The following is a 23,225-nucleotide window of genomic DNA, read 5'->3' as shown; positions in this document are numbered from 1 at the left end:
GGACACATACAGACTGAAAGTGAGGGGATGGAAAAAGATATTCCATACAAATGGAAATCAAAAAGCTGGAGTAGCAATTCTCATATCAGACAAAATAGACTTTAAAATAAAGATTATTACAAGAGACAAAGAAGGACACTACATAATAATGAAGGGATCAATCCAAGAAGAAAATATAACAATTGTAAATATTTATGCACCCAACATAGGAGCACCTCAATACATAAGGCAAATGCTAACAGCCATAAAAGGGGAAATCGACAGTAACACAATCATAGTAGGGGACTTTAACAGCCCACTTTCACCAATGGACAGATCATCCAAAATGAAAATAAATAAGGAAACACAAGCTTTAAATGATACATTAAACAAGATGGACTTAATTGATATTTATAGGACATTCCATCCAAAAACAACAGAATACACTTTCTTCTCAAGTGCTCATGGAACATTTGCCAGGATAGATCATATCTTGGGTCACAAATGAAACCTTGATAAAATTTAAGAAAATTGAAATCGTATCAAGTATCTTTTCCGACCACAACACTATGAGAATACATATCAATTACAGGAAAAAATCTGTAAAAAAATACAAACACATGGAGGCTAAACAACACACTACTTAATAACCAAGAGATCACTGAAGAAATCAAAGAGGAAATCAAAAAATACCTAGAAACAAATGACAATGAAAACATGACAATCCAAAACCTATGGGATGCAGCAAAAACAGTTCTAAGAGGGAAGTTTATAGCAATACAATCCTACCTAAAGAAACAAGAAACATCTCAAATAAACAACCTAACCTTACACCTAAAGCAATTAGAGAAAGAAGAACAAAAAAACCCCCAAAGTTAGCAGAAGGAAAGAAATCATAAAGATCAGATCAGAAGTAAATGAAATAGAAACAAAGAAAACAATAGCAAAGATCAATAAAACTAAAAGCTGGTTCTTTGAGAAGATCAACAAAATTGATAAACCATTAGCCAGATTCATCAAGAAAAAAAGGGAGTATACTCAAATCAATAGAATTAGAAACGAAAAAGGAGAGGTAACAACTGACACTGCAGAAATACAAAGGATCGTGAGAGATTACTGCAAGCAACTCTATGCCAATAAAATGGACAACCTGGAAGAAATGGACAAATTCTTAGAAAAGCACAGCCTTCCGAGACTGAACCAGGAAGAAACAGAAAATATAAACAGACCAATCACAAGTACTGTAATTGAGACTGTGATTAAAAATCTACCAACAAACAAAAGCCCAGGACCAGATGGCTTCACAGGTGAGTTCTATCAAACGTTTACAGAAGAGCTAACACCTATCCTTCTCAAACTCTTCCAAAATATAGCAGAGGGAGGAACACTCCCAAACTCATTCTATGAGGCCAACATCACCCGATACCAAAACCAGACAAAGATGTCACAAAGAAAGAAAACTACAGGCCAATATCACTGATGAATATAGATGCAAAAATCCTCAACAAAACACTAGCAAACAGAATCCAACAGCACATTAAAAGGATCATACACCATGATCAAGTGGGGTTTATCCCAGCAATGCAAGGATTCTTCAATATATGCAAATCAATCAGTGTGATAAACCATATTAACAAACTGAAGGAGAAAAACCATATGATCATCTCAATAGATGCAGAAAAAGCTTTCAACAAAATTCAGCACCCATTTATGATAAAAACTCTCCAGAAAATGGGCATAAAGGGAACCTACCTCAACATAATAAAGGCCATGTATGACAAACCCACAGCCAACATAGTTCTCAATGGTGAGAACGTTCATCAGTTTTCAGTGGAAAAACTGAAACCATTTCCTCTAAGATCAGGAACAAAACAAAGTTGTCCACTCTCACCACTGTTATTCAACATAGTTTTGGAAGTTTTAGCCACAGCAATCAGAGAAAAAAGAAATAAAAGGAATCGAAATCGGAAAAGCAGAAGTAAAGCTGTCACTGTCTGCAGATGACATGATTCTATACATAGAGAATCCTAAAGATGCTACCAGAAAACTACTAGAGCTAATCAATGAATTTGGTAAAGTAGCAGGATACAAAATTAATGCACAGAAACCTCTTGCATTCCTATACACTAATGATAAAAAATCTGAAAGAGAAATTAAGGAAACACTTCCATTTACCATTGCAACAAAAAGAATAAAAATCTAGGAATAAAACTACCTAAGGAGACAAAAGACCTGTATCCAGAAAACTATAAGATGCTGATGAAAGAAATTAAAGGTGATACAAACAGATGGAGAGATATACCATGTTCTTGGATTGGAAGAATCAACATTGTGAAAATGACTATACTACCCAAAGCAATCTACACATTCAGTGCAATCCCTATCAAACTACCAATGGCATATTTCACAGAACTAGAACAAAAAGTTGCACAATTTGTATGGAAACACAAAAGACCCCGAATAACCAAAGCAATGTTGAGAAAGAAAAATGGAGCTGGAGGAATCAGGCTCCCAGACTTCAGACTATACTACAAAGCTACAGTAATCAAGACAGTATGGTACTGGCACAAAAACAGAAGTATAGATCAATGGAACAGGATAGAAAACCCAGAGATAAACACACGCACATATGGTCACCTTATTTTTGATAAAGGAGGCAAGGATATACAATGGAGAAAAGACAGCCTCTTCAATAAGTGTTGCTGGGAAAACTGGACAGCTACATGTGAAAGAATGAAATTAGAACACTTCCTAACAGCATACACAAAAATAAACTCAAAATGGATTAAAGACCTAAATGTAAGGCCAGACACTATTAAACTCTTAGAGGAAAACATAGGCAGAACACTCTATGACATAAATCACAGCAAGATCCTTTTTGACCCGCCTCCAAGAGAAATGGAAATAAAAATAAAAATAAACAAATGGGACCTAATGAAACTTCAAAGCTTTTGCACAGCAAAGGAAACCATAAACAAGACGAAAAGACAACCCGCAGAATGGGAGAAAATATTTGCAAATGAGGCAACTGACAAAGGATTAATCTCCAAAATTTACAAGCAGCTCATGCAGCTCAATATCAAAAAAACAAACAACCCAATCCAAAAAATGGGCCAGAGACCTAAATAGACATTTCTCCAGAGAAGATATACAGATTGCCAACAAACACATGAAAGGATGCTCAACATCACTAATCATTAGGGAAATGCAAATCAAAACTATAATGAGGTATCACCTCACACCGGTCAGAATGGCCATCATCAAAAAATCTATAAACAATAAATGCTGGAGAGGGTGTGAAGAAAAGGGAACCCTCTTGCACTGTTTGTGGGAATGTAAATTGATACAGCCACTATGGAGAACAGTATGGAGGTTCCTTAAAAAACTAAAAATAGAACTACCATACAACCCAGCAATCCCACTACTGGGCATATACCCTGAGAAAACCATAATTCAAAAAGAGTCATGTACCACAGTGTTCATTGCAGCTCTGTTTACAATAGCCAGGACATGAAAGCAACCTAAGTGTCCATAGACAGATGAATGGATAAAGAAGATTTGCACACATATACAGTGGAATATTACTCAACCATAAAAAGAAACAAAATTGAGTTATTTGTAGTGAGGTGGATGGACCTAGAGTCTGTCATACAGACTGAAGTAAGTCAGTCAGAGAAAAACAAGTATCATATGCTAACACATATATATGGAATCTAATAAAATGGTTCTGAAGAACCTAGGGGCAGGACAAGAATAAAGACGCAGACGTAGAGAATGGACTTGAGGACGCGGGGAGGGGGAAGGGTAAGCTGGGACAAAGTGTGAGAGTGGCATGGACATATATACACTACCAAATGTAAAAATAGATAGCTAGTGGGAAGCAGCACATAGCACAGGGAGATCTGCTTGGTGCTTTGTGACCACCTAGAGGGGTGGGATAGGGAGGGTGGGAGGGAGACATGAGAGGGAGGAGCTATGGGGATATATGTATATGTATAGCTGATTCACTTTGTTATACGGTGGAAACTAACACACCATTGTAAAGCAATTATACTCCAATAAAGATGTTTAAAAAAAAAAAGTGACACCTGAGGCGAGGAGTCTGATGATTTGGGATTTGAGTTCAAGTGATTTGTTCAGAGTAGCAGACAACTCACAAATAAACCTAACAAAGATGGTGAGCTCCTACTACGTGCCAGGCACTGTTCTTTGTGCTTCATATTTCATCTAACTCTCACAAGAATTCTTCACGATAAATACTATTATTCTTATTGTGAGGCTGAAGCTTTAAGTTTAAGTGAATTTTCCAATGTCCTATGACTAATAAGTAGCAAAACCAGGGTTCCAATACTGGTCTGTTTGACTTTAAAGCCCATGGTATTTCTAATGTCTAGCCATATAAAAAAAACTTTCAGCCAAAATATATGGGAAGTGTTTAAAATAGACTAACTCTTTAAAATAGTATGATAGTTATCGTTGGAAAATATTAGACTGATTGACCATTAAAGATGATAGGCTGACCACACACAATTGTGTCCTTTGTCTCCAGAGACTACATTGTAATGTCAGTAAAGGGAAAAAAATCTGTAGAAACCTACAGGTATAAAAAGAATGGTGGAGTCATCATCATTCATGAACCAACGATTTCTGGGGAACAAAAGGAGAAGGAGTAATGGTTGCTGATGAAACAGGAAAGAGGAAGCTGAAACCTTAATGAATGTATAAGAAAATGACTAGGAAGGAGCAGATTTGCCTCCTAGAACTTGGGAGAGGCTCAAGAGTGGAGTGAGAATGGGAGTGGAACAGTGGGAGTGAGGCCTCGGATGGAAAGAAGGGGATCAATTGAAAGTATGTATTTGGAACAATTGGACAAATCTTTCTAAAATGGAGATCATCTGTGCCTGGGAATTGAACTCCCAAGCAGAAGACTGAATGTCTTTTATTTGGAGGAGCTGAATGGCTCCAAAGACAAAACATTCTAGCATCCCCTAATGAAAGGGGTGGTTGGCTCTCTCTCTCTCTGTGATCTACCTAAAGCAATGCCTGGCTGTCAACAAGCCAAGTTGGGTTTTAGTGACTCACTTTTAAATATGAGGAATCAACAGAAATGCAGACATTTGAGAAAAGCCTCCAATGTGAACAATAGGGAAAACAAGCAAACAAGGGGGAAAAGAAATAAAAAGACCTAGGAGAAAATAGAGACAGTTCATATAACAGAAAGAAGTTTTAAAAAAGAAGAGAAAAAAAACCTCCAACGAGCATCCTTTGAGATACAAGAGAAGATATTGCATCCATAAAACAAAATCAGAACACATAAAAAAAGGAACAATTGGAAACAAGAAAGAGTTCTTGGGAATTAAAAATGAGATTGACAAAATATTAAATTCAATAGACAGCTTGAGAGATAATGACAAGGAAACCTCCCATAATGCAGAACAAAATGAAAAATATACAGAATAAGAAAGAAAAACTGAAAGATCAAAGATCAGTCTAGGAGGTCCAGAGAGGAAGGAATAATCAAAAAGGAAATAGACAAAACTTCCCCAGAGTCAAGGACAACATGAATGTCCAGATTTAAATGGCGCATTGATTTTTCATCTCTTTGAATGGGCTAGCATCTATACCAAGGAACGTAACTGTAAATTTCAGAAATTCTGGAATGAAGAGATGGTCCTACTATCTCTAGAGAGAAAGCACAGATTACTTTAAAAAAAGTGAAAGTCCAGAATAGCGGTGGACTTCCCAACAGCATTACTAGATGCTCAAGTTTTTGAGATAAAATTATTTTATATCTTAAAATTCTATACTCAGCCACTTGTGTAGATTTTTTTTTTAATGGCAGTCATACAAAGACTCAAAACTTAACCTCCCACAAACTCTTTCTTAAGAAGTTATTTGAGGATGTGTCCAAAAACAAGGATATAAACTAAGAGAAAGATGGAATAGAGGGAAAAGCAAATCCAAAAAGTGAGGTTCCAAGAAGACAGGTGTGCAGCAGGTCAAGAGCATAACCAGTCCAATCTGGAGTAGGAGGAAAGGGGGCTCTGGCCCCCCAAAATAGGGGCTTAACACAATCTGATATGCCTGTGTTGAACACAGGAAAATGAGCACATATGCAAAAGAGAAGAAAACAATAGTCAAAGAAAAAAGCTGCATGAGAAAGTAAATGTAATCAAAGTATACTTCTTAGCCTTCCAGTAAATAATACATACATTACCAATTTAATTTTAAAGCTATGATATGGGGACTTCGCTGGTGGCGCAGTGGTTAAGAATCCGCCTGCCAATGCAGGGGACACGGGTTCAAGCCCTGGTCCAGAAGATCCCACATGCCGTGGAGCAACTAAGCCTGTGTGCCACAACTACTGAGCCTGTGCTCTAGAGTCCGTGAGCCACAACTACTGAAGCCCGCGCGCCTAGAGCCCGTGCTCCGCAACAATAAGATTTGAATGGCTGCAGTGAAAACCCACACACCGCAACGAAGAGTAGCCCCCGCTCGCCGCAACTAGAAGAAGCCCGCGTGCTGCAACGAAGACCCAATGCAGAAAAAAAATTTTATTAAAAAAAAAACTATGATATGATTAATTTGGGAGGATAGTGTAGGAGAGTTATGCGTGTGTGTGTAAGAGAGCACACGCTCATCTGACATAATGAGGAAGTTAATAGATGATGATTAAAATCGATAGATCAAAGAACAGCCAAATAGCCTATTCCTTGGAGATTTGGGAGTAACTACCAGAAGAAGCAAAAAAGTTACAAGTAGTCCTCCCTAGGAAGCTGGGCTGGGAAGTAAGGAGAACGTGGGACCAAAGGTTATTACTTTGCCATCATAAGGATTTTGAGGCTATTAGATTTTTTTTTAACTATGTGCATGTTACTAAGACAAATTGAAGAGTTTATAAAAGGAAAAAAATATATATGTTGAATCATCAGTTAAGAAGTCAACATAGGTTTCTGTTTAAATCTATTAAATGTCCATGGTCCTAACACTCAGAGTAAGAATCAATGACAAGTACACAGCATCAATAAACAATTTCAGTACCTTGTCTACCATTCTGTTTTTATGGGTTCACGTATCTCTTGTGTTTACTTTCTCACTCAGATATTGATAAATAGGAATTCTGTGTTGAATAATTGTATTTATATACATGTCACATAGTGAAAAATAAAATACACCTAATTGTATGCAAATGTGTTGAGAACTATTTACCAAACTGGTGATTTCAGTTCAAACTGCAAATTACATATATAAATGTTCTGAGGAGTGAGTCTAAAGAAAATTGCGAATTCTTTGCCCTATTTATTCTGTATTGATTTTCTGAGATTTGTTAGGCTATGTTTCATGTGACATTTTTTTCCTCAGACCTGTCTTTTGTTTAAGCAAAGGGGAAAAAAGCATAGAATAACTTTTCCTAGATAGGTATATTCCTATGACCTACCTTTGAGGGTCATATTGCATTCTGGTTTTGATGAAAATAGAATAAAGCACACGATAATTATTTGATATGAATTAAAATCATACTCATTGCCATCTGTATTTGTTCTACTAATACTGATATTATTCAGCGTACCTCTGAAATATAAAGAATGCCTGGCAAACAGCCTCTGCCTGCTGGTTCTATTCTTTTCTTGAAGGGTATTTCCATTGATGATAAAAATGGTATTTTCCTCTTACTAGACACGTGGCCATTTCTGTCCATCTTCCTAGAGCTGCCTGCCCTGACATGGCACAGTTCAGTGGCCTCTGGGGCCTAACTTGGGTTTGAATCTTGGCCCAGGTACTTAGCAGGTACGTGACTTTGGACGAGTTGCTTACTCTCTCGAAGTATAATTTTCCTCCCTTCAAAATGAAATTAATTATTGTTGTAGAAAGATTAGCTGTAGAAAGATTAAAGAGATAATTCAAATAAAGTCCTTAGTGAAGAGCCTAGAGCATAGTAAGTGCTCAATAAATTATTATCATTGTTACAAATTTTCTAAAGCATGACATGGTTGAAAAATTAGTGGACTAGAGATTGGAAATACTAGATTATTTCCAAATTCCCTTCCAGCTGTGGCATTCCATAGGGTATGATTAGGTCCTTAATATCCATCATTTGCAAGACTATTGGTCTATTTTAGTAATACAGCATATAAGCTAGTTACTAAGGAGTTATCATGACTATTTATGTGTGAAGAAACACACTAGATTAAGGAGAAAGACATGACTAGGAAGATGACTGTAAGAAACAAGACTATTGCTTATTCTTGAGGGAATAAGCAATGTGATACAGGACTTAAAGCAAAGAAGGAAAACAAGTCATTGAATCTTTACTATTGACCCCATATTCACTAAGAAAAATCCAAGCATTTCACAAAGATGCATCCTTTGTAATTTTAGAAACTTAGATTAAAATGTTGCAAACTTAATTCGGTTCAACAATATTGATTATGTTCAACCATTTAATTCCCAGGTAAGTATGCTGCTGTCATTAATTTTCTGCTGTAGTTTGGTTAGGATCTGAAGACTTCCTTCATTAGCTTCTTTATTAGTACATTTAAATACTCCCCTGGTTTCATTAAGCTTCAGATGGCTTTATTCTCCATTCAGCAGCATTTGTGTTCAACAGACTTGCCAAGCTTCCTTACACATCTTCCTACAGCAGATGTTGAAATGCATTTGGTGTAAGTGACTCAGGTTTGGGGTAATGGGCCATGCTTCTTGAGTCTGGGAAAGCTATGACTTTTATAGCTACCGTACCTCTATGGCCCCATGTATACCTCTTTGCCTCAGCTGCTAAGAGACTAGAAAAAAGTCCCAGGTGGACTAGTTAGATGTTCTCCTATGGTGCCCACCACTGCACATCAACTACTACATTTTGGAGGTAATATTGGTAGCAAAATATTATGAGTTAAGGGAGACTCTTTCGGACTTACTCAACCCTTTTCTTCTCCTGGCACTGCACATCTCCCAAAGACTGCCCCAGAAGTGTCTTGGCACTAACCTTGTCTGATACCATCAAACTGACCTTAATATATGCAATTGAAGTAAATAATTCCAGTCTCTCTATCTTACAAAGGGCAAATTAGAGGGAGATCTAACTCCCTAGAACAGCGCCATCAAATAGAACTTTCTGATTTGATGTAAATATACGTAGATCATGGAACTGAGGGATTAAATTTTTAAAAATTTATTTTATTGAAGTATGGTTGATTTACAATGTTGTGTTAGTTTCTGGTGTACAGCAAAGTGATTCAGATATATACATATATATATTCTTTTTCATATTCTTTTCCATTATGGTTTGTTCCAGGATACTGAATATAGTTCCCTGTGCTATACAGTAGGACCTTGTTGTTTATCCATCCTATATATAATAGGTTGCATCTGCTAATCCTAAACTCCCAATCAATCCCTTTCCCATCCCTTCCCCCTTGGCAACCACAAGTCTGTTCTCTTTATCTGTGAGTCTGTTTCTGTTTCATAAATAAGTTCATTTGTGTCATATCTTAGATTCCACATATAAGTGATATCATTTGGGGTTTGTCTTTCTCTTTCTGACTTATTTCACTTAGGATGATAATCTCTAGGTCCATCCATGTTGCTGCAAATAGCATTATTTCATTCTTTTTTATGGCTGAGTAGTATTCCGTTGTATATATCTTCTTTATTCATTCATCTGTTGATGGAAGTTTGGTTGTTTTCATGTCTTGGCTATTGTAAATAGTGCTGCAATGAACACTGGGGTGCACGTATCCTTTTGAATTAAAATTTTCTCTGGATATATGCCCAGGAGTGAGATTGCAGGATCCTATGGTAACTCTGAGCAAGAAGTTAGACTAGAGGCAATGAGCCTCTAGTTTTCTATTTTTTGGTTGGTTTACCTAATGGGTTTGAGGAAGTCCAACAGGTACTCATGGTGAAGGCCTGGGGAAACCTACAGGTGACTATAGACCTTAGATCTGCACCTATATTCATCTACTTGCATGTGTTTAGAAGTCACCTCTATTTTCTTCTGAGTACAATATTTATAATAATAATAATAACATAGTTTAACCATCCTGAGATTTCTTTAATTTTACTTAAAATTTTGGAGAAAAGCTCTATTTTAGAGCTTGAGAAAAATATTTTCTTATCATATTCCTTCTCCCTTTAAAACATATTTAAACTACTATGTATTATTTCATCCATTTCATCATCAGTACCATAATTTTCACATTATTAATCATAAATCATTTCATAGAGTGTGAGAAGAGTGCTTCCTTTTTTGGTCTCTTGCGTATTGTTGTACCCCCAGAGCCTAAAACAATATCTGGCCAATGGTAGGCATCCCATAAATATTTGTTGAATAAATGAGCAAATTAAAGACAGCATCTTCTTTTGAAGCAGTGCTAGTTTCTTGTATCTTGCTGTTACTTTGATGTTTCTGTTTGGGCAGGGTATGAGAAAACTAGACAAACATGAGCTTAACTAGATAACTAAAAACTGATTCCTTTTCCGTGACTCAGTTCAGCCCATGCTATTTCTCAGGCATCCGGTCTGGTTGTAGTTGGCTGATTGTATGCAGAGGGATTTTATCTCAACTGGCATCTTTTCTTTTTGTTTTATGACTAGGAGCCAAGTCATGTTAAAGACTGGAAGAAATTAGCAACAGTTTAACATCTGCAGGCAAAAGTGTTCATAGCTGGGAGAAATTAAAAAGTTAGTCCTGGGGTCACTTTGTGTGCTTTCCCTTCCCTGTTCATTGCTGGGGGTTCTCTGGCTGGTTAACAAGGGGAATTTATCAAGGTGGACCTGACACATTACATGATTTCCACTGTCTATAACTCAGCAACGGTGGTGGGGATGATTGATCACTTTTCCATTTAGCTTAGGAGAATGTTGCATCTGTCACTTGTAATACTTTCGGTGGCTTCCCTCTGGAAGTTTATTCCACAGATGGGCAATAAGATTTGTGACAGCCTTGAGGAGAGTGTTGCCAGCAAGAAATACCCAAACTGGGCGTCCCTGGTGGTGCAGTGGTTAAGAATCTGCCTGCCAATGCAGGGGACATGGGTTCAAGCCCTGGTCCGGGAAGATCCCACGTGCCATGGAGCAACTAAGCCTGTGCTCCACAACTACTGAAGCCCACATGCCCAGAGCTTCTCCGCAACAACAGAAGCCACCGCAATGAGAAGCCCACGTACCGCCCCTGCTCACCACAACTAGAGAAAGCCCGCGCGCAGCAACGAAGACCCAACGCAGCCAAAAATAAATAAATTTCCAAAAAAAAAAGAAATACCCAAACTATATCCTCTGGTGACTGAACAGAAGCTCACGCCTGCAAGGAATAAACTCCTGGAGTCCCTGGGCCTCCTGAAGCGTTCCATGAACCACGTGGCAGGGTTAAGCAAAGTAACAGTTAGTGGGAAAATACTTCCATTCTGCTGAGGTTAAGTCTGAACCAATAGATTCTTTCAGTTAGAAAGTGAATAAGAGCTGTTTCTATTTCACAGCAGGCCTCAACATGGTAAGTGGACAAGAGAGAAAAGGTAATCTTAAAAAGGTCATCTTTCCTAGGCACCGTAACTCTGTAATTCTAAGAATTATACCTCAGTTATTGTTTCTTTAGCCACACAAAGACAAAACCTTTAAGATGTGACAAATCTGGATGCTTTGCGGAGAGTTAGCGTTTCTGAATTACCACAGAAAGCACCAGCTGAGATTTTGCTTGCTCTAAAAATAGGTGTGGGTAGCACTCAAAATGGTGAGAAGCAAAGTTACAATTTGTCTACCTTTTCCGGTTCCTCATGTCTGATGTTTGGTTGACAAGTTCATTCCAGCCAACCGTGGGCCCAGGCTTATTACAATGGGTCCAGTCCTTAAAGCATTTTTTTCCCTGAAGCATGAACTAAGAATCTTCATTTTTAAACGGTACTATATTTTTGGCTTTAAAAATGATAACTGCAGAATTAGACACATTTGGTACATGTACAGTTCCTAAGTGTAGTGTTCAGTACATTTTACACATGTACTGCATTTTACATACCCCAGAAAGTTCCCCCATGCCCCTTGTAGTCATTACACCTGCAAAGATGACCACTATTCTGACTTCCTTCATGTAGATGAATCTTGCTTATTCCTGAATCTGCATTTTTCTAAAAACCCAAGAGATTCTTATGTACTTGGAAGCTTGAGAAACATTGCTGGAGGTTTTGAACATAAAGCAAGATAGAAATCTCTGCTGCAGGTCCTTTAAATAAAACAAAGCACAGCATCCGTGTGTTGAGATTGCTCTAGTGTGGTGATCACAAATCAGTGTTTTCAGTTTCATCATGAAGGCTCTGCAAGGAAATAAAACACAGCTTGGTGCCTGGACTAATATTGATGCCAAATATCAGAGAGGGTCACCTGAAGCCAGACACCTACAAATTCCTATTATCATAAATAGACCATGATGTTTCCTGGACTTGGACTGCACCTTTATTTGCATGGGCAGGAAATTCAGATTCAGGTCGTATTTTTTTTCCCTGTCAGCTGTGGTATATTTTCCTGGCCCGTTCTAAATCTGTCATATTCAGTCTCATGGGTAAACTTTATGGTTTTCGGTACTGTAATTTTAATATTGAATGCAATTTTACCAGGCTGTAGAAGCCAGTATAGTATACCGTTCAGTGCCTCCAAATAAAACTGTCAATATTAAGATAGGAACTCTCCATATCCACTTTCTATGGTTTACAAAATTTTGTACTGGGTTGAATAGAGAAAATCATATTTTGCTATTCCTTGGCCAACTCTCCCTATCTGTTTAGCAATATCTTCTAATACCATATAATCATATGAACACTGTCAACCTTTTTGACTTTCTGGACCAACTTTTAATGACTCATTTGCCTGATAATCTATTCATCTCTTCTCAGCTAGCAGGGACTCCTCAATGCATTTAAATCTTCCCTGGAACTTTCAAGAGCTTCACTCTAAATCAATACTTTTTAATTAAATGGACATTTGAGTAAGGCTGCATTAAGTTTCTTTCATCTCCCACTGGGGGTTGCAATGGACCCAGCCAGACTCCCAGGAACGTCTGTGGGGTCATGATGTTTGTCAATGTCTATAATGATCATCCAAATATTTTCAGTATCTGTAGCCCCCATCACCACAGTCTACAAAGAAGGTAGACTTCTTTGGCTACCATGGCTACCAGTAGCCAGAGTTAATAATTATCAAGTCAACTCTAAGAAGTTCATTCTCACCCTGACAGACTCCAACACAATCCTTGTGATACATGTCAACCCTGGGAGTCAGACTATGGAACCTGTGCCGTCATGATGACAGGGACTAAAAATATTGCACCAATAATTTACATTTTATTCTTACCAATTAAATCCTGTAAAGCAAAACTATGACTTATGAGAGAGGAAATGGTTAACGTTAAAACCCATATTACATATTAGTATGGGTACCTATATATCTATATATAGAGAGAAAGATAGATACATTTTATTCACTTCTGAAAGTGTAATTGACATTATGATGCACAAAGGGAGCTTGATTTGCTGTTAATTACACCATCTCTTTGTTCAGTAGCACTAGGCTAAAATGAGGCAAGTTAGTATCAACAACTTTCCCAGAAACTGAAGTTGACTTTGTATTTTCTTTTTTTGTTTGAGTTTTTTTTGTTTGTTTTTGACTTTGTATTTTCAAATATAAAAATAATACAGGTTCATTACACATACAGAGACAATACAGAAAAGTAGAAAGAAGAAAAAAAGCACTTGTATTCACCCACCTATGGACAGCAGCTATTGCCACTGTGATGCATTACCTCCTAGGCTTTTCCTGCCTGCAATTTTGACATGGTTGGGCTCGCTTTGTAATCTACCTATTTCATTTGCTTTTTTATCACGATACTCTCCATATTACTGAAACACATCATAAACACAATTTTTAATAATTGCATATTTTATTGTGTGGATATAACCTAGTTTAATTTACCATGTGTCTGATGTTGAGCAGTTAGCCTGTTTCAATTTTTTCACTGCTGTGAATAAAACTATGATGGATGGACATCCTTGCTCATAAGACTTTTATTTTTCTGATTATTTCTTTAGGATGTTTACCCAGAAGAGTTAACGCAGGTCAAAGGGAATTTTCACCTTCAGGGTACATACTACAAATTTTTTTCCCAGAGTTGCACCAAAGAACACATCCACGAGCAATGCATCCTTTCTGTTTCTATTATTGATTCAATCCTTAAAACCCTACCTTAGCAAACTCCTGTCTAGAACCCTTTTATATGAAATTGGTTTCACCCTCCTCAATGTCTAGGCTTATCTAACAAAGAAACTAGATGGAGGAAAAGGAAGAAAAATGAGGGAGGGAGGGAAGGAAGGAAGGAAGGAAAAAGGGAAGAAAAACAGATGGAAAGGGAAGAAGACAGGCATGCAGTAAGGCAGGACTTTATAAAGGAAACTGAATCTGTAAAGCCTCCCCAGCCCAAAGGATAGCCTTTCATACAAGCTAGTTCTTCTCACTCTCCTTCTGATTCATGACTAGGGACTGACATACATAAAACGGGTTCCAAGTCTTCTCCTTCCTAAACAGCATTCTTCAAAACCCTAAGCTTATGAAAATAGAAATAGAGTTAAAATTAGCCCTCTTTCTCTTTTTGCCAGGCTTCATGAGTTTTCACACACGTTATCTCCTTTGATTCTCCAATGAATCGTCGTGAAGTAGATATTATTACCCTAAATTGACATGAAAAACAAACACAGAGAGGTTAAGCGGCTTCTCCTGTGTCAGCTAGTAAACGGCAAGGCCAGGTCTCAGCGTCAAGGTTGGTGACTCCAATTTTACTCTGCTCCAAGGTTTCTATGGCTTCTCGATTTCTCTTCACTTATCTGATTCCTCGCACCGGCATTGCCCTGGGATTCTTGGATTTTTGCCTGGGCTTTGCTTCTTTGGTCTGGGCTTCTTGCCTAATTCCTTCAAACTGCTACTGCCCACATCTCAACCTGTCAACTTGCCAACTTTGTATTACTGAAGTGTGTGTTCACTTAAGAAAACTTCCTTTTGGTGTGTTTTAGACAATGAGGAGACTTTATTAGAATGTGTAGTGGAGATATCCCCCTTGAGCGTAACCCCTGGCTTTCTGTTCATGTAAAGGCCTGACCTGTTCCTCGGCCAGTGGTCTCTTGGGTCCCCCCATCACCAGGCTGGGAACAGGAGGGCAGTTTTTGTTCCTGTAAATTCACCACATCAATCCAATTGCTACACCATGGTGGAAAATACTGATAATTGTTCACTAACCTCATGTCTCATCTTCCTGAACACATAGGTTACATTTCCCATATGACTGCATTCTAGCGATTGAATGTGAGTGAAAGTCCTGTGTGCCATTTCCAGTCCTGGAAAAGTCTTCCCTGTGCAATCAATTTTTCACACTTGTTTCCTTCCACTGGCTTGAAGCTGATCTTTGAAGCCACATATTAAAGAGGGTAGAGGCACAGACAGAAAGAACCTGGGTTCCTGTATCATTGCTTGAAAGACAGCCATCTATCAACAAGGAAAACCCATTTGGGGCTTCGTATGAACAAGTAATAAACTTCTTTCTTATTTGTCCCATGAGATACTGGGGAGTTTATGTTGCACCAGTTAGCCTACCCTAACTAGTATAGCCAGGAACATCTCTGAATTAGAACAGTGCTCAATAAGGATTACCTCTTTGGTTTGTGGTTTGACTATATAGCAGATTAAAGACGCTCATTTTTAAATGGGAATTTTCAAAAAGAGTTTGTGTATATGAATGCACATGTTTGTGTGTGTGTGTCAAATACTATTTAGGATCTAGGACTTGTACGCTTCCTATAAGCTTTGAATCTGTAAAACAAAGCCCTGTATTGCTGCTTTGCCTTTTTAAAATGGCATGTAGTTGCATTGCATTTAACAGAATCTTATCCCAGGGTTGAAAGGGGGCAGATCCTTGTGAAAGTAGAGTCTTATAACCCAGTACACAGATGCATTCCTAGGGCAACGCCAGCCATCTCCGAGGTAACCCATGTGGCTGCCTGTTAGGACTGCTAAGGCAGAAAGGCCCTGCTTCCTCTGCCAGGAGTGGGGTGTCATGAGCCTGACAGGTCATTCTTCAGTCTGTTGAAGATGTGATGAAGGATAGATGAAGAGGTCTTGATGACGTATGAGGTGTGTGCAGGACTTATAAAGGTGTAAGAAGCGTAAAAGGAAATAACTTCCAGTGTTTAATTCTAGCAGATTAGAAGATTCAGAGGTCCATTAACAGAAATAAGGAAGTCAGAGGAAGAGGCGTTTGTTCAGAGAGGAAGACAATGGGTTCCATTATGGTGGCGTTGATCTTGAGACTGGAGCCACGCTTGTTTCAGTGGCATTGCATTGCATTGCAAGTGTCTCTTCTCCTCTCCTTAGGCCCATCCATCCTCTGTTATCTGTCCTTAGCCGGTATTGCCTCACCTCTGCCTTTGACGTGTGTATTATCACACCACCGAGTGATCCTACATGCATTTCTAACCTTTTGAAGATGCCTTTCCAGAAATTGAAAAATTTTTAAAAAAGAACACAGTATAATTTAGCCCTATTTTATTAATCCCATCCTGTTTTTAAAAACCAAAAAAGCTCTAATCATATCTCTTCCTGATTTGTGGGCTGAAACATAGTCTATATCATTTCTTCTATCTTGGTTGGGCTACAATACATTTTGGGGTTTATTTGTTTCATGAGTTAGTCTGCCCTACTGGAAACAACGATGAACATTTTTGCAGAGTAACATTGCTGATGAAAGAACACTTAACAGGTCAAAGTTGACAATCAAGAGATACTCACCGGGCTTCCCTGGTGGCGCAGTGGTTAAGAATCCGCCTGCCAATGCAGGGGACACGGGTTCGAGCCCTGGTCCGGGAAGATCCCACATGCTGTGGAGCAACTAAGCCCGTGTGCCACAACTACTGAGCCTGCACTCTAGAGCCCGCGCGCCACAACTACTGAAGCCTGTGTGCCTAGAGCCCGTGCTCCGCCACAAGAGAAGCCACCGCAATGAGAAGCCCAGGCACCACAAAAAAGAGTAGCCCCCACTCGCCACAACTAGAGAAAGCCTGTGCGCAGCAACGAAGACCCAATGCAGCCAAAAAATTAATTAATTAATTAAGAAAAAAAGAGAGATACTCACCAAAGTAATCCCACCATCCCTTTTGCTGAGTTGTGGGACGAAATAAACCTCATGGCTCGGGACAAATGAAAAATTCATTTATAAAGTAATTTTAGGTCTTAAGTTATAGCTCTAAATATTCCTGAGACATCCCAACTTTGAGCTTCTTATCTCCAGCATCCTTTTCCTTTGATCCTCTTCAATCACTCCATTCCCTGAGCCACCACTGCCTGAAACACCTTCATATTCTACTCTGATCACAGCCCTCATCTTTCTAAAAATCTCACTCTGTTGTTCCTGATACATTTTATCTTTGAATTCACTTCAGTTTCCAATGTTCTGACCATCTCTATTCTCTCACAGGTCGTCACGCACTCCCCCCCTCACCCCAATGCCAGCCACTTCCCTGTCCAAATTCCTTCTAATCCAGTCTAGACTTTATGGCACATCATTTCCACAGATTTCTTGTTAGAATCAATCCCCTCTGCTCCAGCACTGCTAACTGAAGATCTGTCTCAAAACTATCATTTGCCTTCCATGCTCCTATGCCCAGACTCCTGACAACTAATGCAGAACATCATGGTAAAAATATACTGCCTCTCCCCTCAGCTGAGCTTCCTGGGTCACCCTTTGGTTAGCTGTCCTTCCCGTTCCCTTCAGGAGCTGCCCCTAACACCCACCATTCTCTCCAGACATCATATCCCATCCCTCATCTCTTCTCTCTCAGCAGATATTTCCTCACATTTCAGATAAAAACGATGTCTATCAGGAGCAGTCTTTCTCACACTCCTTTCCCCACAGAGATATACTTATCTATAACTATGGCATCTTCCCCTCATGTCCTAGAGAAAGAAATTTATGCCTAAAGCTGGTCCCTCTTTCTGTTCTTTAGATCCTATCTGCTCTCAATTACTCAGTCTTTATACTCTCAATTATCTCTTCTTTTTCCTGTATCATCAACCTCCTCTCAATTGGATCCTTCCTTCAGCACCATATTAACAATGTTCACGTTTCTCCCACCTTAATAAAAAGCCTACCCTTGACCCATTTTGACTCCTCCCTTCCTGTCTACACGTCCTCCTTTGCATCCCTCAACCTTTTGCAATTTGCTGCTACTTCAACTACTCTACTGAAATTACTCTTGCTAAGAGGATTTCAATCACCTCCAAGTTTCTAAATTTAAACGCCAGCTTTTCATTCTCTTATTTGACCTCCCTGCAGTAGTTGATGCTCCTGGCTAATTTCATCCTCTGTAAGTGCTCTCTCCCAAATTCTAGAATAACATTCCCTTGTTACTCCTCTCACCTTTCTAACCAGTCTTTTTCAGTCAGCTTCCTGGACTCTTCTTCCTATACATATTTTTTTAAGTTTAAAAACAAAACAAAGAGAATTCTCTGTTTGGTCCTCTTCTCTTCTCCCTCTTTGTACTTTTAGGGAGTTAGTCAGTGATCTGAATTCTACTGCCACTGCTTCAGCTCAGGTGATTCCAATATAATGCTGGATTTGAGAACCACTGCCTAGAAGGATGAAGGCCATACTGACTCCTCAACATGACTCCAAGCTCCTTCCTGACCTGGCCATCCTCCAGCATCCTCTGACCTCTCCTCTCTTTATGCCCTAAGCTCCAGCAAAAAGAAAAAAGAAGAAAAAATAGATAAACAAATAGCTATTGTTTACTGAGCACTTACCATATACAGTATAGTTGAGTGGTTAAGAGCTCAGACTCGGAAACCAGGAAACCTAAGTTCAAATCCTGGATCTGGCACTTGGTAGCTATGGAACCATGAGCTGATTAAAAAGATCCCTTTGTGTCTCAGCTTTCTCATTTGTAAAATGGAAATTATAGAGTATTGTAAATATCTGTAAAGTGATAAGAACTGTGGCTGGCATATAGTAAGTATTCAACAAATGTTAGTGACCATGTAAGTCATTATGTCAGGTACTTTGCAAACAGTGGCTTGTCCCAGGACTGAATGACATCATGGATACCATCTCCCGAAGGTACAGGTCAAAAACTTACTTTTCCCAGCCTCCCTTGATGATAGGCATATGGTAAAGACATCATGCAAGGCTTTGATTCCAAAGAGAGAAATGTGAGGACAGAGGCACCATGTAGAATTCATTCTTTGAAGAGCACGGACAGTGGAAGGCACTTGGGTTTAAACAGTGAAGGAGATGTGGGTGTTTAATGTCTAGTGTCAGCAGTGCACAGCATGGTGTCTGTGCCCAGATATGGCAATGGGGTCTTTGCTGGAGGAGCTCTGCTGTAAATTGTGGGCATTTTACCCAGTTGAGTACCCTTGACGTCATTCAGCCCTCTCAGCTACTCTGTGGACTATCCAAAATAATCTTTAATGACTTACTCTCTTACTTAAACTAAATACAGTGGATCTATTGTTGGCAACTAATAACCCCAGCTGTTATTTCATTATTGAGTAGTATGTACATCTCTATATGTTCATTTTTTAAATGGTTTCTGTTGCCTCTAAACAAACAAAATGCCACAACGAAAGTTGCCTGATGGCTCTGAACTCTGATCTGCATCTCTGGGGGTTGGAACTCTGCCACTTCTATTTCCCAGACACTCTGGCCAGGTGACTGAAAGTTATTCCTATCAATGGGAGTTGCTGGAAGGAGCTGTGAGGTGGCAGAAAGGGATCAGCCACTTTCCTTTGCCTTTTCTGCTTCTGGCAGTGTCCCAGGCAGTAGCAGCAGTGGTAAGTGTGTGTGGGCTCCACGCTCCCTGCTCTAAAAGCGTGGTTTCAGGGGTGGCGGCAGCATTAGGAACTCCAACAGCCTTGGATCTGGTTCCAGAGGAAGCTGTGGTGGGAGATGACTGCCGGCTCCTGGGCTCCTGGTTTTCCGCAGGGTAGTGACTGTTGTGGTCCCAGTGATCCCACAGCATCAGCGGGTGCTCTGGCAAACCTACCAACAGCAGTGACAGCTGCTGGGTGACAGCATTTCCTCTTTACTCCCAGACTCAACCTTGAAGTGACTTCACGTTGTCACATACCTGTGGATAACCGCATCGCCTTCTTTTTGCATCTCCAGCCTTTCCAACACCTTATGTAACCAGTTCACTGTATTAAGACCCCTCTTTAAAATACCTGGAGGGGTTTCTGTGTCCGTGACCAACAGAAGAACCAAAGGATATGAATTTTTTTTTTCAATTCTTGGCAACTTTATTATTTGTGATTATACTTACTCAAGGGAAAACCGTTTTTAAGTAGTCCTTGAATAATCATTCATTGAATCAGAGTGCTAATCCTATACCATGTCTATAACTCATATATAATTCATATGATATAATTTATAAAGTTTATAAGGGCTTTGATTTCATCAGCTAATGAGGGTGGAAGACACACTGCCTGGGTTCACAACTTGGCTTTGGCTTGCCTGCTGTGCGAACTTGAGCAAGTCACTTACTTTCTCGCTGCCTGTTTCCTCATCTGTGAAATGGGGGTAACTTTCGTGCACAGTTGCATGATTGGTCTGACGGCTACCATGTCAGTACCTGTGAAGAGCTCAGGACGGTGCCTGGACCATTGCGATCACTCAGTAGATGGTAGGTGGGTTGTTATTGTTATAGCTACTGTTCTTATGTTAATTTTTTTCCCTAAGCAAAGAGAAACAAGTCAAAATCTTACAATAATCCAAACACTGAAGGAACCATCTTAAATCTGAAGTAAAAATAGTCTTTAAAAATCTCTGAAGATTTCTTTGAACCAAAAAATTTCTATTCGCCTTGTATACTTGTTAATGTCACTTCCTAACATACATCTCTTAGAGTGGTCTGAGTACTTTGAAAACTCAATAACTTTGAAAATTCAATAATCCAGAGTGCTAGGAATAAAAAAATCTATCTAGATTAAATGCATTCAGTAACCTCTCAAAAATCCATGTTGCCACAAGAAGGGATGAGAAAATAGAGCAAAAGCATATCCCATCTTAGTCTGGGGTAGAATGGGTACGTGTCTATGTATGGTTGAGTCACTTAGCTGTGCACCTGAAACTATCACAACATTGTTAATCGGATATACTCCAATATAAAATAAAATTTAAAAAATGAGAAATAAAAAAATAGCATACCCTATCTTTTATTTTTAGGTGTGAAGACAAATTGTTTTCTTTAGTCCAATTAAAGAGCTTCAGTGACAACAAATATCCTTATTGTGCACCTACTGTGTGCCTGGCATTGTTCAGGACACTTGGGTGAGCACATTGAACAAGAGAGACAGCCTCTGCTCTAATGTAGCTTAAAGTCTAATGTGGTTTTTTCAAAAAGAGATCTGGGGCTTCCCTGGTGGCACAGTGGTTAAGAATCCACCTGCCAATGCAGGGGACACAGGTTCGAGCCCTGGTCCGGGAAGATCACACATGCCGCAGAGCAACTAAGCCTATGTGCCACCACTACTGAGCCTGCGCTCTAGAGCCTGCGAGCCACAACTACTGAGCCCGCATGCCACAACTACTGAAGTCCGCACACCTAGAGCCAGTGCTCCGCAACAAGAGAAGCCACCACAATGAGAAGCCCGCGCACCACAACAAAGAGTAGCCCCTGCTCGCCGCAACTAGAGAAAGCCCGTGCGCAACAACAAAGACCCAATGCAGCCAAAAATAAATAAATAAAATAAATTTTTAAAAAAAGAGATCTAACGCTATTTTATAAATTGTTGGTATTGTCTGTTCTCATAAAGTTGTCTATTAAATTAAAATTTGCATTTTAAAGTTTAAATTTAAGTAACAAATATTAAATTCTGGAATCAGGGATCAAATTAGATCTCTTTGTATATGTTTTCATTTATTTTTAAAAATGTATCAAATACCTACTCTGTGCTAGAAAATGTGAAATTTTAGTCCAGAGAGTAATTATCTTTTTCAGAGATGTTTCTCTATATAAAGTTAGAAAACAGAATGCTATTATCATTATAGATTTTATTGAGTAGTTTTAATAAGTGGCTTTTTTGGGGGGGGGGAGTGTTTGCTGGAATTTAAATGTATTACTCTCAAATTTTGGACCAGTGGAGCATAAAAAAATTCTAAACAATTTATACTAGAAATTCTTCAAGGTAAAACATGTCCACATAGTTTTTTTCAAGGAGAAAGTATATTTCACATATATCAATATACATAACTGTGGGGTTTTTTTTACTGAACTGGAATAATAAATATTGACAAATTCATCTCTGAGAACCAGTTACAAATCCAACTAATGAAAGTCCCCTACTTCCAATATGTCTGCCGTAGTATTACATCTAACACCTGATGAACAAATACATCATCAATAATGACAACTATGAAATATCACAGTCACCCAGGTGGGCATCTACTCTCTTAAATTAAGAAATATTTATCTAATCCTCATAGGGGTCTGATCGGAAAAACTATATATTCTTTTTTTCGATACAATTAGCAAAACTGGAAGCTTACACCCGGTAGTCTGGGCTGGGTCAAGGTCTTACTCTTGGTCCCCACACCCTACTCTCATAGTCTAGCCTCCTTTCCAAAAGAATTTGCTGCCGTCAGCAAAAACACAAGAGTATTTTCTTCTGGTTTTTTTGTAATCCTAAGAAAAATGTTCCCAACTATGACCTGCTTCTCTCTCCTAGCAAGTAATAATGGTTCTGGTGTTCTGAACATTGATTTAGAAGCCTCTTTTTATCTCAGGTTTAGTCAGGTTCTTTGGAAGCACCTATCACTATAATGCCTATGCCCTTAGACAAATATATGAGTCATGCTTAAAAAGAGATAAATTATCCCCGGGTCTCTATTACATTTTAATAGTGCAAAGAATAAGGCTGGGGACAGATAATGGAAAAGGCAAGGAATAGTGGAAGGAAACTTCTTTGATTTTTTTTGGCTGAATCACCAGACCATAACTCAGATATCGGCTATCCTGGCTTAGATTTCTGAATCATGGACCAAAAAGACAGAGAAGTAATGGTGACATTGAGATGCAGTAGCATAAACCTTGCAATATACATCTAATCTGTGCATTGTCACAAATGCATAGTGGAGGACCACGCTAAATGTTAAAGTGTTTTAATTAGGTTTTCTTATACTTCCAATAATTACTTACTGTCCTTGCACAAGATACCCAAGTCTGCCTTAT

Source organism: Eubalaena glacialis, chromosome 12 (genome assembly GCF_028564815.1).
Source record: "Eubalaena glacialis isolate mEubGla1 chromosome 12, mEubGla1.1.hap2.+ XY, whole genome shotgun sequence".
Classification (NCBI taxonomy): Eukaryota; Metazoa; Chordata; class Mammalia; order Artiodactyla; family Balaenidae; genus Eubalaena; species Eubalaena glacialis.
This window is presented reverse-complemented; position numbering follows the sequence as displayed.